This window comes from Lissotriton helveticus, chromosome 10, assembly GCF_964261635.1.
Source record: "Lissotriton helveticus chromosome 10, aLisHel1.1, whole genome shotgun sequence".
Taxonomy (NCBI): domain Eukaryota; kingdom Metazoa; phylum Chordata; class Amphibia; order Caudata; family Salamandridae; genus Lissotriton; species Lissotriton helveticus.
In genome coordinates, this window is record NC_136071.1 from 903,521,377 (window position 1) to 903,539,064 (window position 17,688).

At 42.9% G+C, this 17,688-nt stretch overlaps 1 protein-coding gene and 1 long non-coding RNA gene across 2 annotated transcripts in view; one reads left to right on the top strand and one right to left on the bottom strand.

Annotated features, from left to right (window-relative positions):
* CNTNAP2 (contactin associated protein 2) overlaps positions 1–17,688 on the top strand; it is a 2,169,461-nt gene that overhangs the window by 207,949 nt on the left and 1,943,824 nt on the right. The window lies entirely within an intron of this gene.
* Positions 9,169–17,688, bottom strand: part of LOC144784624 (uncharacterized) — a 199,635-nt gene continuing 191,115 nt past the window's right edge. Inside the window, exon 2 of the long non-coding RNA XR_013601687.1 lies at positions 9,169–11,836. This is a non-coding gene — a long non-coding RNA (uncharacterized LOC144784624). The remainder of the gene's footprint in view (positions 11,837–17,688) is intronic.

The following is a 17,688-nucleotide window of genomic DNA, read 5'->3' on the forward strand; positions in this document are numbered from 1 at the left end:
AAAAATATTTTTTCTCATACATAAGCGGCATCCTTAATAAGGTTACCTGTTTTAATAGGTTCCTTCTCCCCTAGTAGCCTGAAAACTGATTTACTCCTGCCACTGGCAGGAGTAAATCTCAGAAATTATTAAGGTCGGTACTATCTGGGGAAGGTTTGTGAAGAGCAAAAACACTGATAAATGCTAATTATTACCCACCTAAATGTTACTTAGGTGCGCAGGTAGGTTTTCGAATCATGGTATGGATGTCCAGTGGTGACTGTCAAGCAGCAACTTCACTGTGAGGGTTGTTTTTGCCCTTCATCTCAGTCTCCTCCCTTCATCCGGTATTTATTCTGCTTTTGTGTACGCCTGATCGAAATTTCATTTCTATTGGTGTAATCATGTGTAGTTTCTGACATTTCGTATTATAATTGTTCCTCAAAATGCAACAGAATATTCCATTATGCCACCTTACATGATTGAGATATCTTTCAGGTAAAAATCCTGGTGCGCGATCGGGGGAACAACTGGGGCGGCTTCTCAGCTAAGGCTGAGGAGTGTCGCCCCACAACCCTTTGAGCTCTGCAAAAAAAGGAAAAATAAAACAATAACGCAAGGTTATTATCATTTTCTTTTTCCGTACTGAGGCAGTTTTGCGGGCGGGGTTGCTCTGATGACAGGAGCAGGGGGAGTGACATGCACACTTTGTAAGTGCGCATGAATGTTCGTTAGGCCGTCTTGGGCCACACAAACCGTCATGCGTACTTTGCATGTTCTCCACCCTGGCTGAATTACAGTGTGGGTGGAGAACATACCCAGGCAACAATTCCCTGTCTGAGTGCCTTATGGATCCTCGGTGCTTCCTGCTTTCTGTTAGCAGAGAAGCCAGGAAAAGAGGACGGAGGCAGCCCGCAAGCAATCCTATTTCTTTACACACATCTTCCCTGCCCCACTACCAATTTGCGGGAACAGCCGCCACTGGGGCACAACATGATTGTAATAGGGTGGATAGTGGGTTGTATGACATCACAACGCATGCTTTTACCACACATGCCATTACAACGCAATTTTTACAACGCAAGTCGTTACAACGACTTGCGTTGTGGGGCGCTGGATAGTGGAATAGTTTAATTTTCTATTCCAACTCCAGTCCCCGTGGATAGTAGGGAAGGTGTTGGATAGAAAATTAAAATATTCCCTATTCTACAGCGCCCTCCAGCGCAAGTCGTTGTAATGACTTGCGTTATAATGGTTGCGTTGTAATGGTAGTGCGTGGTAAAAGTTGCATTGTAAAGGAGGTTCCCCAGATAGGGTAATGCTCCTCCTCCAAGGGCCACTACAGTGTTGCGTCACTTAAGAAAGCTTTCCGTTGATGGAGCCAAAGGGGCTCTGTCTGTGGACATTTTACAGTCTGATCTTCTCTAAATAAGGTGGGTGGACCGAGGGTTTGGTGCCCCTCACACTGTGTCTCATTTGCAAGGGGGTACTCTTTGCACCAAACTCATTCAGTGCCTAAGAGGTTTTTTAAAAAAAATGATAATGTCACTAGAATGTGCTTCACTCACAGGCCTAGAGAAATAAAATAACCGAGGATGTAGAATGACAAGGTTTGTAACAAGTCAAGTCTATAAGATATTTTGTAACAGAAAGCTCAGATGTTAACTGCATTGTGACTAAATGGCAGTGAACGACTAGAGAGATCGCAGCTTTGCTGAGTTTTGCATGATATGCATTTGGGATGCAAAGCTTGGTAGATTACGATGATTTCAGCATTAAATGCTAAGTACCCAAGGTACCTGGCACGGGCCAAGTATATGAGCTCATATTTCTCCTATGGTCTCAGCTTTGTATAATGTATGTGTTGCCTTTTTGCAGACTAAGGCTAGGTAATAAAGGCACAACTAATCCCCTACTAAATCTGCAACAGTAGAAAATACTTGGTAGATTCCAATTACAAAGGTTCCTAATAATACAAATCGGAATGCCCACATTTCAAGTATAAAAGAAGTTGTTTTTACATATATATACCGGTTCTTCAGAAATAACTTTAATGAGATAAGTAACAAAACCTGGGGTGAAATGCTAGTTACACACAGGAGGCAGATTAAAATCACTAGTACATTATGAAAATAGTAAAACATTACATTAAGTAGAGATTAATTTGTCTAGCGATTGGTTACGGTTCATCTGAATAATAAGAATTTGTAAATTGTTCCTTTAAAACATAGAAGACCATTTCAGACACTCATTACGTGTGCGTTTACACACACACACACACACATGCAGTAACCTCGTGGAGGTAATTTTTTTGAAAAAGTGGGCATCTTTCAGAGCTCAACCATGCTGAAAATGGGCATGTGTGGCACATTTTGTCACAGTAATAAACGATATAAAGCACTCAAAAAGTGATGATGACCACTGAGAGTGTGGGTGAACACCAGGACTCCCAGATTGTCCTGGGAGTTGGGTACCTTACTCGTGAGGGTGTTGGAGTTTGCCCTCTTCTTCAATCTTTGGATTGATGCCAGTGGAGCTTGATACTGCGCTGCCGCCATGTTATCGCTCAGTTGGGGCATTGAAGATTCAATTACCGCTTTGAAGAAGATAAGCATTCTTCAATTTTTCCCTTACATCAGTGCCTGGTGGAAGACTGCAAGAAACAATACTTCGGCCTGATTGAGGCAAACAAAACTGTGGGATACTGCTACTGCCAGGCCAAATCAATTTGAAAGCTCCAGTAGTAGTGCGAAGTAAGTGCCACTTAAAGCAGTGAATTTAGAGACAAGTCAATGTATTCGAACAGTAATATAATGTACTGAGGGCATATTCTATATAGTGGTGAAAAACACTTTACACTTTGTAATATGAGAAGACCATGAATCAGCATTTCTATTGTATCAAATAGACTACCATATGCACTGCTGGACTAGAATGTTGACATAGCAGCACTCCTACTCTTATCTACTTTCTAAGCCAGATTATTTGGAAAATATTGAAAGCAGGAGAGAAATAATAAAAAGCTCATCACACTACAGCTCTGTTTTAGGAAACCCATGCCTGGAAGAATTAATGGAGGAAAGATTACATCGAGTAAAATTGAAGGACTAAGGTTTGGGAGATGGGCTATGAGCAGATCCAAGGTGAATCTACAGGATCTCCAATTTTCTGCCAAAATCGAATGCATGGTTTGTGAAATCAGCTCCACTGCTGCAAGTATAAATTCTGCAAACATTATACCTCTAAAGATCAAAATGCTCCTGTCTTCTATTATAACTTCTCTACTCAGAGAAAGAATACCCAATCATCCCTGCCCATCCCGCTCTCGAAAAAGTAAAGTACAGCATACTCAAAGAACTCACAAATTTTTCTGGGATATGGACATTGGCCAACTGCTAAATGTAAATGTATACGCCAAACCAGCCTATAGCTCCCATTCCAGGATGCATACTCTATTAACCAATTTACTGCGGCGGCAATTGCACCGTGGTGCAGGCGTTCGAATGCCCCTCAACATCTGGTAAATCTGTTCTGAAATGCATGCTACTCAACTGCAGATAAGAGTTAAATGAATGCATGGAGATTACAGAGAGTATACTGACCACCAATATTCACGTTTGGATTGGGGTGGTTGCCCATGGGAAGGGGTTGCAGTCATACATAGAAGCTTGATCCCACTAAATTGTTTAAAATTTGAAATACGTTCCTCTGTCAAATATCTAAAACTCCACGATGTGGAAACTAATTCCTTTAAGATTCACACCATTTAACACTCACTGGGAAACAACCAAATCTTCATAGAGCAATTAAGGCATCTCATAACAAACAATCTCTCTCATCTACTAATAACATATTTATACCAGAGATTAACCAGCACTGGCAAATGCCCAGGAACCTTAATGCAACCCAACTGAGCAATTTTCTGATCAACATTGATTTACCATAAGTATGTGCCACTCCCACGCACATCGAGGGATGATGTCTTGACGTTCTGATTGCACAAGATGGGATCATCTGTATAGAATCTTCCACTCCAGTCAACTGGTCCGACAACCACCTTAATTTACAAATACCTGTAACCAAAGGCCAAACTTTCAGATTTATAATCTGGATTGGAGCTACTGGACATGCCAACATCAAAAAGCTCTCCATAGAAAAATATGACTTATCTCATCCCCCAGATGGAGTGCAAATACTAACTAGCACAACCAATCACTACATTGATACCATGAGTAAGGTTATGGAGGAACTTGTTTCCCGGAATCGTAGGCAAAACAAATCTCCACACAGTGGAACAAAAAGGACTTGTATGAAGTGAGAAGGCATTTTAGATCAGCAGAAGGTCCACAGAAACAGAATCCAGGAACACTGAATCGCACAATGGTTTGCACCAAAAGGAGAAGATATAAAAACTGCTTACTTAAAGACTTTTAGGCCAAAGCCTCCTTTTTCTCATCGCAGCTAGAGCAAGCAAAAAAACACAGTGGAAAACTATTTAATATCATCAGGTTTTAAATCCCTGTTGGAAAGAGCCTTCTCTGCAGGGTCACCTCCAAAACCTTTTACCTTTCTCCTTCACTTTTTCTGACTTCATTTTTGTTGGCTTTAGAACTCTGAGCACTTTACTTCTGCTAACCACTGCTAAAGTGCATGTGTTCTCTCCTCCAAACATGGTAATTTTGGTTCATCCCCAATCTCTATATTTTAATTCACTTATAAGTCCCTAGTACAGTGGTACTCCCTGTACACAGGGCCTGTAAATTAAATGCTACTACTGGGCCTGCAGCACTAATTGTGCCACCCACTTAAGCATCTCCCAGGCCTGCTCTTGCAAAGGGTGTGTGTACAGTTTATACTGCCCTGCCGACTTGGCAAAATAAAACTTTTGCCAGGCCCAAACCTTCCCTTTTTATTTATATAAATGACTTCTAAGGGAGGCCTTGGACAACCAGGAAGGCAGGGTGCACTGTATTTAAAATTCAGGACATGTACTTTTAAGTTTTGGATGTCCTGGCAGTGAAAACCCTTTACATTTGTTTTTCACTACTGTAAAGCCTAACTCTTCAATAGGATAACATTGGAATTACCTTATTCCATTTTTAAATGCAATTCCCAATTGTGAAGAGATATACTTTTCAAGTTTAGTATCTCTGGAATCACAATTTAAAAGTCAATTTCTTAAAATGCCACTTTTCCAAAATTGTATTGAAGAAAGAGCACTCCTCTTGCGCGCCTACTGTCGCACTGCAAAAAGTGGGAATTGATACCAATATATTTCCTTTATCCAAGTACTCCAATGTAAACTCATTATAATCATGACTATTATTTTGTCCAATATTGAATCCATATACTCTTGTCATTTCATCACAACGGAGACAGTGTGTTCTTTATTAACATCTTCAAATACCAATTGTACACTAATCCAGGCTTTATAAAGAGGAATGTCCACATCAATCACATTATGAAGTTGACACGCTTTATGAATACCCAATGCATTTCAAGCATTCTTGGCTCTTAGTCAGTGGTTACTAAAACAAATGCGATAAACAGTTTGAGCACATTTGTAATTAATGTTTGGATGTTAAAAACACTGGCTGTATACAGCAAGCTCATTAACAAATTTATATCCTAATCAAACATAATTCAAATGCTCCTGATTATTGCTCCATGTTTCTCCCAATACCACCCACTACTGTGATTACCCTCTTTATCCTATAAACATGAAAGACATGGTGCCACCCATTTCATCAAGAAACACACTATCCTACTGATGAGTCCTCGCCCGTTCTGCTCCCCTTTCACTCTCCACCTCAACTCCCCACTTTCTCCAAAATTGGCATTTTCTTACTTTAGCCATGTGGTGCCTGCTGCCTGTCTCTGATCACAGTTTGGCTTTATGTTTTACCCCTAGACAACCACACACAATGGGAGTTTAGGTTTGACTTGATGGGTCAGCCTAGCAGGGTGGGAGGGAGGAGCTGGACCCAGCCTCACTTACACTTGAATAGTTTGTGTCCTGCCCCTACATAAAGGGCTGCATAGCACCTGTAGTGAGTGTGGGGCCTGGGCAGGAAGGAAGGGTGACCTCTGTGCACTTCAAAGGCATCTCTTTGAAGTCTCCCCCACTGTGAAAGGTGCAACTGAGTGTAAGTACTGGACTTTTGACACCATTTCAGTACATTTCTGGACCTGTGAAGCCTCTGCCAGGAAGAAGGGCCGCTGTACTGCTCAATGGTCTGTCACTCTGCTGGAATGCATTTTATTTCTGTGCCCCAGCCTTGCTGTGCTGATCTGCTGACCTTTTGCCTGGGTGAGGGGACTGGACCTGCATCACCTGAACCCAGAGTGACTCCAATGGCTAGCTGGCTGGCAAATTGATCTGAAGTATCAGGGACATAAAAGACTTCTAACCTATCTGCTTCTGCACATAAGACTCTGACATCTGTGAGTCTACCCTGCCAAGTGGGGCCACCCAAGCCCTGTACTCTTGGAAGTGGGCCTAAAGTGCTTCTCCAGCACAACACGCAGCCTCTACTGAGCAACTCATCCCTGAGCTGAGCCCTAGACTCTTGGAAGTGGGCCTAAGGTGCTTCGCCAGCACAACAAGCAGCTGTTGTGTGGTTTGGACCCATCGCCAAAGACTCGCGTCACTGCTGCATACCGCATCTGGGACCGACACATCAACTACAGAACTGACATTGTGCAATGCTTTTCCTTGCACAAGCTCCTCGCATCTCTTGTCGGTGGCAGCCTCGACGACGAACCTCTGCATCGCAGCTTCACCACTCATCGGAACCAACCCATCATCTCCACAGCACCTCAGATCCTCAACACCGGTGTTCACATTGCAAGCCCCGTCAACAGGATTCTTGATGCAAACACAACAGGACCTTGAACCGCAGCCTCATTGCATTTCAGAACCAACACATTGCCTCCATTGCTCGACGTATCTTCACCGCAGATTCATGAAAGTGCTTCACAATCAGAATTACAGTACTTTGGTTCAGCAGGCCTAATTGGGTCCCTGTAGCCGGCTTGCACCACATCACGGTCGGCCTGAATTTTGACATTGTCCTGGTCCGGAGTGACCAGATCCAACAAATAACTATTTTTGTTTCTAAGGTCTATATATTGCATTATAAACTTTACATTTGAATATCTCAAGATCTACTTATTGGATGTTTGTCATTTTGGTGTTATTTACTTTATTAAAATCAGAGCTATTTTTATACCCTGAAGTGGAATCTTCTTGTGTGGTATTTTCACTGTTTTACTGTTTAAAATGTTGCACAAATACTTTACACACTGCCTCTAAGTTAAGCCTGACTGCTCTTTGCCAAAGTACCAAAGGGGTGATCACAGGTTAATTTAGAGTTGTCTGCTTCTTACCATGACTAGGATTGTAGTAGCTTCTTGACCAGGGCTCATATGCAAGTCAACCATAACCCAATTTCTAACAATCACTCATACAACTAATACTATCAATGACTTCTCAGAAGAGATGTTTGAAGAAATATCAGCTTTTTTGCTGAGAAGGTCAAAGGGATTGAGCTCTTGATGCCAGACAATTCAGTTGAGAGTCAGCGCTCTTTAGAATCAATTCAGTGACGTCAATGATAGCTACAATTTCAACATTACATCTAATATAAGACAAGCTGCTCACTTTTACTGATCTAATTCCCACCACCCTAATCAAAAAGGCATGAACTCACCTCTACTTTGTAAAGCTCGGGGGGAATAGGGAAATAAAAGAAAACAAGTTGGATTCTCTTCAAAAGGCCAAATGTACCCTTTTGTGAGATAAAACTGGGAAATATGTGGAGGACATATAGAAAAAGTAAAGCATACAGCTATGGACTAAGCCACAAATGCATTGCACTGGAGATCAAGATTTAATATTTGCACCACTCCATTGACGCAATAAGTACTAGCTATTAAGAGGAATCTATTTTGGAAGAGAAAAAAAAGGTAGGGATATTGGAGATTACCATTTTTTGCTTGGTATTTCCCAGATGTTTACCTACTTTTTCCGAAACAGTTTTTGCTCGCCATATGACTTTTTGCACTTTAACGCTGCCAACCAGAGGTAAAGTGGTTGTACTCTCCTTTCTGAACATATTTACATGTGCATATGCTGAATCGGAACATTTAATGTGCATATAACTCCCTAGTATATTAGTCTACATTTACCTAGGGTGTGCAAATGAAATGCAATAAGTGGGCTGAAGCACTCATTGTGCCACCGGGGTGTTTAAAATGTTTTTGCCAACCTTTTGCTCTGAGAATCAGCAGGAGATGGGAACTAACTTGCTAAGCCTTTCTGACGAAGGTGGATTGCCACTGAGCCAAAGGTTCAGGTTACTCCCACTACATTCTCCGCAGCATCAAATTCAATTCAGCAGGACCTCCTAAAGAAGGGGCCTAGGTTCTTGGAGGTTCTTGGAGCCCTCTTTGGCAACTGCTTGCAGTCCTGCACCCTTGGGAGAATCTCAACTCCTTTTGGCAGGAATTTCTCCCACTAGGAGCTTTCCTGCCAAAGGGCAACAGCTTCAATGAGACCTCGTCCACTGGCTATCTGATGGCATGGATGTTTCTTCAACCACAACCTGCTGCTTTGTCCCACCGACAACTTTTGACTTTGATTCCAGAGACTAAGTTCAAAGGTAACATTTTTCACTGGGGAAGAATCTGACCCTATCTTACTCGTGTGCAGATCAAGCTCAACCAGACGACCGCGTGTGATGCTTAAAGCTTCTTGCTCCTATATAAGCCTTAAACCTGAACATTAGTTAGTCAAGTTCTATTGGTTGGAATGTTGTCATTTTGGTATCATTTTATTTATCAAAATGTACCAGATTTTTCTAAATTGGTTTGGGACTTTTCTTGTGTTGGGTTTACTTTATTACTGTTTGAGTATTGTATAAATGCATTACATATTGCCTCTAAGTTAAGCCTGACTGCTTTGTGGAAAGCCACCACAGGGCAAGAATAGATTTATTGAGTGACTTGTGTGATTCACCCTGACAAGCATTGTAAATATTAATTGAGGTGAGCTCTCACACCCCTCAACAAATACTCCAATCTCTTATAAGGGGGAACAACACATGCTCAAGCATATTCTCATGTAAACTCATGCAAAAGTTCTTCCAAGAAGAATGTAAGACATTATAAGAGCTCTTCACAATCTAAGACCTTCACCAAAACATGTTTAAAGTACATATTACAAATAGTCAAGTACATCAAAACCTATCAAGCTCAGCAAATTACTAATTTGATTAACCTCAATAAAAACTAAGAAAAGCTATCTAACAAGATTGGTTACCTACCCGAAGTTGATCCACCATCATAAGTACTGCCATGTATGCTGGAGGCCCAGTTTCCAGCAGAAACTGCAAACCACAAATGTAAAATCAAAACCCGTAAAACAAAGTGTGAAAATGTAGAACATCATCTAGACAAGCTAACATAGCGTATTGGCTAATCCAGAGGGAACTGAGAATGCTGCAAGAGCAACTAGTGACAAGATGGAGAACACCACCATCAAATGAGTTATAGAATCTTGGCGCAGCAAATCACCCATTAGGCTATCCAGGTGCTTGCAGGTCCCGGAGGCTTATTGGAACAGCCAGGTCTTGAGGGCCATACCGAATTCTGGAAATGAGGTGATGGTTCTGAGGTGCGTGGGAGGCTGTTCCAGGTCTTTGCTGTAATGTGGGAGGAAGAGCATCCTCCACTTCTGCTTTGGAAGATGTGGGTGAGTATAGGGAAGTGACAGGGAAGTGGAGCATAGTCTTCTCAGTGATTGATGAAAGTTCAGGAGGCGGTTAATGTATATGGGTCCTTGGTTGCGTAGAGCCTTTTGTGCGTGGGTCAGCAGCTTTAATTGGCATCTTTCCTGCACGGGGAACAAGTGGAGTTGCCTGAGGTGGGGTGTGATGTGGGTTTGTCTGGAAAGGCAAAGAATAATTCTGGCTGCGTTGTTCTGTATGGTCTGAAATCTCGGTAGGAGGTGTCTGGCGATTCCTATGTTGAGGGCACAGCCATAGTACAGTCGGCTCGTGATGAGGGCCTATGTCACGGTGCATCTCATGTATAGGGGTAGCCACTTGATGATCTTACATAACATGCACAGAGCGAAGAAGAAGGGGGAGGAGACAGAACTGATCTGTTATTTCATGGTGAGCTTGTTATCAATGATGAACGTGAGATTTATGGTGTGATTGGAGGGAGTAGGTGCGGGTCCTAGGTCAGATGGCACCAGGAGTCATTCCATGTATTTCTGCTGTTGGCAAAGATCAGTACCTCTGGCGTGTCTGTGTTCAGCTGCAGACAGTTACTCTTCACCAGGTCATCGACCTTCGTCATGCATCTGTGGAAGTTGGTTCTGGTGGTGGTGGAGTAGTCGGTGAGTGAGAAGATGAGTTAGGTGTTGTATGCATTGGAAACTGTGTTGAGACTGTGGGATCTGACGATATTAGCCAGTGGAGTCATATGTGTGTTAAACAGCATGGGGCTGAGGGATGAGCACTGGGGATGACTGCAGGTGATATCCTTGGGTTCAGAGGTGAAAGGGGGATGTGGATCCTCTGGGTTCTTCCAGTGAGGAAGGAGCTGATCTATCTGAGCGCATACCCTTGGATGCCGATGTGGTGGAGTCTTTCGATCTTCTTGTAGTGGGATCCAGTGTCAAGGGCTACCGAGAGGACAAAGCTGCTGTTTCTTCTCGGTCAAGGAGGGTTCAGATGTCATCGTGGCCGCGAATAGGAGGGTTTCGGTGCTGTGGCTGCTGCAGAAGACCGATTGGGAGGCATTGAGTAGCAGGTTTTGCTCCAGGTGTGTCATGAGTTGATTGTTGATGAACTTTTCCAGTACATTCACTGGGAATGGGAGCAGGGAGTTTGGCCAGTAGCTTTTGAGTTCACTTTGGTTGGTGGAGGGTTTTCTAGTAGTTGTCTGACTTCATCATGTTTCTAGGCATCAGGAAATGTTGCAGTGGTGATAGAGATGTTGAGTAGGGTGGTGAGTTCCTGACCGACACTTTGGTTTATGAGGTTGAAGATGTGGTGTGGGCATGTGTCTGTGGGAGCTCTCATGTGGATGGATTTCATGGTGGAGGTGATTTCTGGGTGGAGAGGATGGTCCAGGTGGTCAGTGTGAGGTTTGTGCCGGTTAAGGTGGTGGCATTTCTGTTGAGGAAGTCCATAGGTGTGGGATGGCATTTGAAGTTGCTGTGTATGGTTGCAATCTTGCTGTGGAAGCAGTGGGCAAGATTTTTGCACAGTGCCTGAGAGAGTGTGGTATTTTTTTCACTGGCAGCCGCGTTGGAGAATTCCTTAACAATGTTGTAAAGTTCCCTGGTGTTGTTGCCGCTGGTTTTGATGCATGAAGCAAGGGCTGTCTTCTTTGTTTCCCTCAGCAGGTGGTGGTAGACGTTGAAGGAGGTCTTGAAGACTGCCCTGTTGGAGGTGTCCTTGCTGGCACGCCATCTTCTCTCCAACTGTTTGCTGTCCTGTGTCGCTTTTCTGAGTTCTTGGGTGTACCAGCTGGCCTTTTTATTGAGAATTTTCTATGGATGATGCTGTTGATGGGGAGGATGCTAGTTGCACAATTGGTGATCCAGGTGTTGACATTTTTCACTCACTGTTCGACATTGGTGGTGGTAGCAGGGTTGGAGGTGTTGTGGGCATTCTCCCAGCTGGTCTCTGAGATTTTGTTCCATCTCCGGTGGGGGGGGGGTCATCTTGTGGATGGTGCGGGTTCTGGAGATGCTGAAGTGGACATCAAGAGAAAAGAGACATATCACAACCACTAGGGACTTCATATGTTCCAGTATTTCCTGAATTATCCTTCGAAACACCTAAAAGTAAAAAATAGGGCGGATTTGTAAAGGCAGAATTTAGGAAGTGTGGAACCACAACTATGCAGCTATGCTAATAAGTATTAGAGATGTAAAGTTGCTTTGAAACAGAGCATTTCATATCTTTCAAGAGGCTGAAATTGTCTCAGAATTCAAAGAACAGATTTAATCACCTGAATGAGATTTGTTTTTGGTTTAAAGTACACAGTAGCATGATGCTTGGAACATTGCTTCAATTACTTTTTTCTTTCTTTTAAAATAAAACAAATTAAATTAATTAGAAATGAATTCAGCTTTGAAACTGAACTGTGCAGTTATTTGCCTCCTCCCTTAATACATTTAAGGGCATTTCACGAACACATGCATGTTATTGTACACATACGCACAACTCAAATATCATGCACTTGTGTTAGTAGCCTTGTGAAGTTACTTTATATAAGCGTAGAGATCACAAAGTGGCATCCATCCGAGTTCAACCATACTTAAAATGTGCTTGTAAAGCCATTGTTGTCACTGTGATAAAGGGCAATAAGACACTCAAAAGCAGCATGGTGCGACACTGAATACTCAACTTGGTGCAGCTACAGGGTCCCCAGGAGAGTGGCAGGGCTGAGTGTTTCTATGATCAGTGTTCAAGTGTTAGAGCATTTCTCCTGATATGACAAGTCCCCATGAGAACTCCTTCCAACACCCAAGCACACTTGACACCACAGATCTGCTCCATTTCTTCTCCAAAGTTCTCCAGTAGGTATAGTATATGACGTGTATGACCTTATTGTGGGGGTATAATGTAATCGTACTATACACACACATCAACATCTACGTATGCATGCACAATGTGCACACACACAAATGTATTCCCGTAGGATAGTCACAATGAGGCAAACGGTAGATATGATGAAAGCGTGCCTTAATGTACTCTGTCCTCTCCCACAGAAGACTTCTTCCTTCATTTTTTTTCCAGAGTTTTATATAGCGCGACCTAGACCCGAATCCGAATCGGGCATCAGAGCGTGTTGCATAGCAACAGTTACGTTACATGAGGACACACATTCACTTTTGTTAGGCACGGGGAAATTCAGTGATTTGCCCAGAATCACAGGAGGTTTAGCTTCATTACCGAGACTCGAACCCAGTTCCCCAGGTCCGAGGTCGAGCGCCCTAGCCGTTAGGCCAACTCAATGGTGCTTAAAGTGTCAATATGCTTTTACTATGGAACTTTGTCAATTTTATTGGTTTGAGTTACAGACTCCTAAACTGGCTTAGAATCAAGGGAGTAATCAGAAAATCAAAATGCCCCCCTCTTCAATCAAACCTCTAAGCAGACCCCACATGCGAAGCGAGCAAATGTGACCATCCTAAAAAGAGTTCCTTTCACTCTCCTTCCCTCTATCCATCCATTTATCCTTCCATCTATTTATCCATCCATCTGTCCATACCTTCACCTTTACATATACCAACCTATTGCCCCATCCACCAATTCATCTTTTCACCCATCCATGTTCATGTATCCATCTGTCATCTAACCATCCATTCACTCATCTTCATCTGTTCCTTCTTCTATACTTCCATCCAGTTACACTTTTGCCAGTCAATCCTTTCACTCTTCTGTCCGGTTATTCTTTTACCCTTCCAGCTGACCTTTTACCTTTCGTTTCATGTTTCCTTCCTGTCCCCCTTTCTTTCTCCTTGTGTTCTTTTTAACCTTTGTTTCCCTTTCCAATCTTTTTTCTCTCAGCCTTACTTTTTCCTTTATATCTTAATCATGCTCATTGTTTCTAATGTATTCCTCTCTCTGCATTTTCTTCTATTTAACTTTTTTCTTTATGTGTTTCCTTCCCTGTGCATGCCTGCTGAAACCTTACAACCCTCTCTCATGATATTTCCTAGCAGTGGTATTTATCAGAATTATTTGTGCAAACCTGCAGTCATTAGAGGCTCATAAACAACTAATTAATGTTTATGTGAACCCAGTGTATCAGGCCCAGTGGGAGCCTCGCCTAAGCTGCTAACGTGGAGAGTTCCCTTCTTCCCTGCTTAGAATTGTGATGAATATGACACCACATGCTTGGAAAACTCATTAGCAAGGACACTTTTTGTAGGAATGTGAAAGGCAGAAACATCAGTGAAACTTCTGCACAGGTGACTTGGAGAAACCAAAACAAATCATCAACTTTTATCAATGACGTTCATTCCGTGATTTAACAAAATTGTTACGATGGTACCTTTTGGGGGTTCGTCAGCCGACCGCAAGGTTTTGCCAAAGCTTTAACCAGTCAGTGTTTCAGAAAGTGAAGAAGAATAAATTAAATCCGCTTGAAAATGAAAGGTGTAACTAGGGCTTGTGTTCTCTGCAGTTGCTTACCATGAATGGCCTGGCTGGAAAAGAAAGGAATGGGCGGGGAGTCCTCTTCCGTGAGGAAATGGAAAAATATAATTTGAAAATTTTTGCTTTTCATTGTGTTTGGCCTCTTGTAGCCGCACAGACCTGCCAAATGTTAAATACTTTCCGACAAAAGCACCCTACTGAGCTTGTTTATAATTTGTCAAACTGTGTGCAAAAATAAGGAGTAAATCTATATTGTACCTTCAAATTATAGCATTTTAACGATTTTTCAAAGGATATGCGAAAGAATGCAGATGACATGCTCATGCTGAAGTATAGAAGAGTATAACGCAAAATGGCCCCAGCTGAGAAAGCGACATAATCGCTAATTCAGAAGTAGCCGAGTATTGTGCAGTCACGAAACTAACAAAAGGAAACCGGCAGGAAACTTGATTCGCAAATAAATATGCACCATACCAGGACCCGCTTTCACTTTCAATTTGTTTCTTGTGCAATATGTAACCAGTTTCTCAATTAAGTTAAACCGCATTTTAACCCCTCACACACTTGGTGACAGAACAGTGTAAAATGGTAGGTCCCTAGGCCCCTAAACACTTATAATGATAACATAGCCACTGGAATATAGTTAGTGGAACTGTCCACAGGGCACATGCGCCCGGCCCCTTTTATTAGAGCCACCTGTCCTGTGACACCTGTATTGGATGGGTCTGGGGTGGAATGTAAGCATTAGAGCCACATGTCCTGTCGGAATTTGTAAATGTCGGAATTTGTAAAGCACACAGCTACCTCCACCGGAGGTGTCCCGGCGCTGTCCGTATACCACTTAGGAACCCTTCCTGGCTTTCCTGGGAAATGTCCACTCCTGGGCACCCCCCAGGTGCAGCCAGGCATCCCAGCGCTTTTTGGGCCGTTGTGGAGACTAAGCAAGCTATTGCCCAGAGTTGCAGCGTGGGACCCATGATCAGAACAGGCACTGAGGCGAGAATATCCAGTCAGGGGAATTAATGAGCAGGAGACCCGCCGAGACGAGAATCGAACCCTGGTCCCTGGCCAGAGCTCTGCATCAAGGTCTGCCTGCTCTAACCATTGAGCCACACTTCTCCTGTGACACCTGTATTGGATGGGTCTGGGGTGGAATGTAAGCCAGCCCTTGGGGAGTGGCTGGCACCACAAACACTAGAACAGTGACCAGCAGGTCACTCCAAACAGCACATGTAAGCACACTTGTGTGACAGAAGAGAGGTAGGCGTAAATAGGCATCTGATCCTGCCTACTAACAGACCATGAAGCTGGCGGTCTTAAGGGCCTGCAATCAAACACACAAATACAGACATTGAGCTGCTAAAACTAACCTCAAGCGGGCAGTGGCAAACCAAGAAAATGCAAAGTGCACCGCAACACTGAAATCAGAGTGAAAGAAAACACCCTTAGCCCCATAGCCTCTGCAGCAGCACATGTTAAAAGTAACCAGCTCCAAAGCCCGTTGTCAGGCATCAGAAGTAGGGCAGGTTCAACAATATAATACGTTCACTGTGTTAGAATGCCAATAGCCACACAAGGCATACTAGCCCGTCTTCTCGCGATGCATTTTCTGTACACATATGATCACATGCAATCTATTGAACAGCACTGTAATGGCGCTTAGTCCAGTGGCACTATAACAACATATTAAATACATAAATAACGCATATTACACTTACTGAAAAACCTCGACGAAAATGCCTGTGAGTATGTCTTTTCCTTGTATACTCTTGGAGATATGTAGGATTTACTTTTCAGCACGCTTCGTTTTTTCCATCATTAAATGGTGCAGTTGATCGTTTGTTGGACGAGACATTTCTATGACAAATGAACCCTTCCTAGATCTAGAATTTAATGGTGACTTTTCTGTCATTGATGCACGTCAACGTGATGCCCCGATGCTCACCTTTTGGTGGTCGTTTTTTTTCCATTAATGGGCAAGAAGAGGAGGGGTCACTAGAATTATGTGATTTTTCAGTCAGGTCAAAGTCTGCATAATTAGGGATTTGCTGCCTCTGGCTCCTAATCCCTGAACTGTTTCATATCCTGCTGGTTTCAGCAAACAGAAATGTTTCTGCTCTGACTAATCAAATGATGTGAAAAATGCTGAATGTGAAATGCGAAGCAGTGCTTACGACTCGACTAACCTTTCGCCTCTTAATTGCTATGTTGATTCTTTGAAGAAATCGGCCTCTCACTCTTTCCAGCTGGCTGTATTAATATAAATGTAGATTCTGATTGATTTGTGGAAACAAGTTGGTGTTTTGTCCTTAGCAGGAAACACTTACTTGACCTGTTTATGCACAATTAAACATGGCGAAAAGATGTTGTCAGGAAAGTAGGGATTATTTTGGTACGGTCTTTTCTGCAATGTCATTCCCCAATTTTTTGCCTTCACCCTCGAGTTTTCTGAACACGTTTTTGTTGGCTTTTAGGAAAATGCACACTTTACCACTGATCATCAGTGCTAAAGTGTTTTTTTATTGTCTCTAGACATGGTAAATGTGTATCATACCCAATGGGGCACATTTGATTTGCCAGTACTGACCATGCCAACCTCTAAAGTAGTCCCTCCAAAAATGTATCAGGCCTACCATTGCAACCTGTGTGTTTGGTTTTAAACTGGAATTTCGACCTTGCAAAATAAACCTTTTGTCAAACCCTCTCCCTCCTTTTTAATACATATATTTCAACTCTAGGGTAGGCCCTGGACACCCCAGAGGGCAAGGTGCAGTCTATTTAAAAAGCTGGACATGTACTTTGAAGTCTTACATGTCCTAATAATGAAAAACTCTTAAATGCATTTTTTGCTTCTGCAAGGCCTACCTCTGATTACTGTTGGCATGACTGTTCATCATGTATGGGAAGATTCACAAGGAGGACAGCCCCCTTGCATTAGCCATGTGATAACATTGGAGTTACCTTTTTACATTTAATACACTGTAACTTCCAAATGGGAACAGGTAATCAGTTCATGTTCGGTGTCTTTGGAATTATAGGGGAAAATCCTCTCCTATGGGAAAGTCATATTCTTGGTTACAATTTTGAAATACCACTTTTAGAAAGTTGACATTTTTATGCCATAGCAATTTAGTGCCTGCAGCCAGTCTGGGTCACACAACTGGGTGTAGTTGACAGACTTTGTGCATCCCTCCTAGACAGTCACACACTATAGAGAGCTTAGGTGTGCCGGATTGGGGCAACACTGGAAAGATGGGCAGGAGGAGCTGGGCACAGCCCTACTTACACTTAACTAGGCTGTATCCTTCCTCTACACAAAGGGATCTATACTCCCTGTGGTTAGTCTGAAGCAAGGGCAGAGGAGGCAGGAAACCAGTGCACTTCAAAGGGAAACCTCTAGAAGTTTCCCCCACTTCAAAAGCGGTACCAGGTATTAATACTGGATCTCAGACATCAACTCTTCAGTACACTTCTGGAGCTGTGGACTCTGTCAGGAAGGACTGCTGTGCTGCTGAAAAAGGAC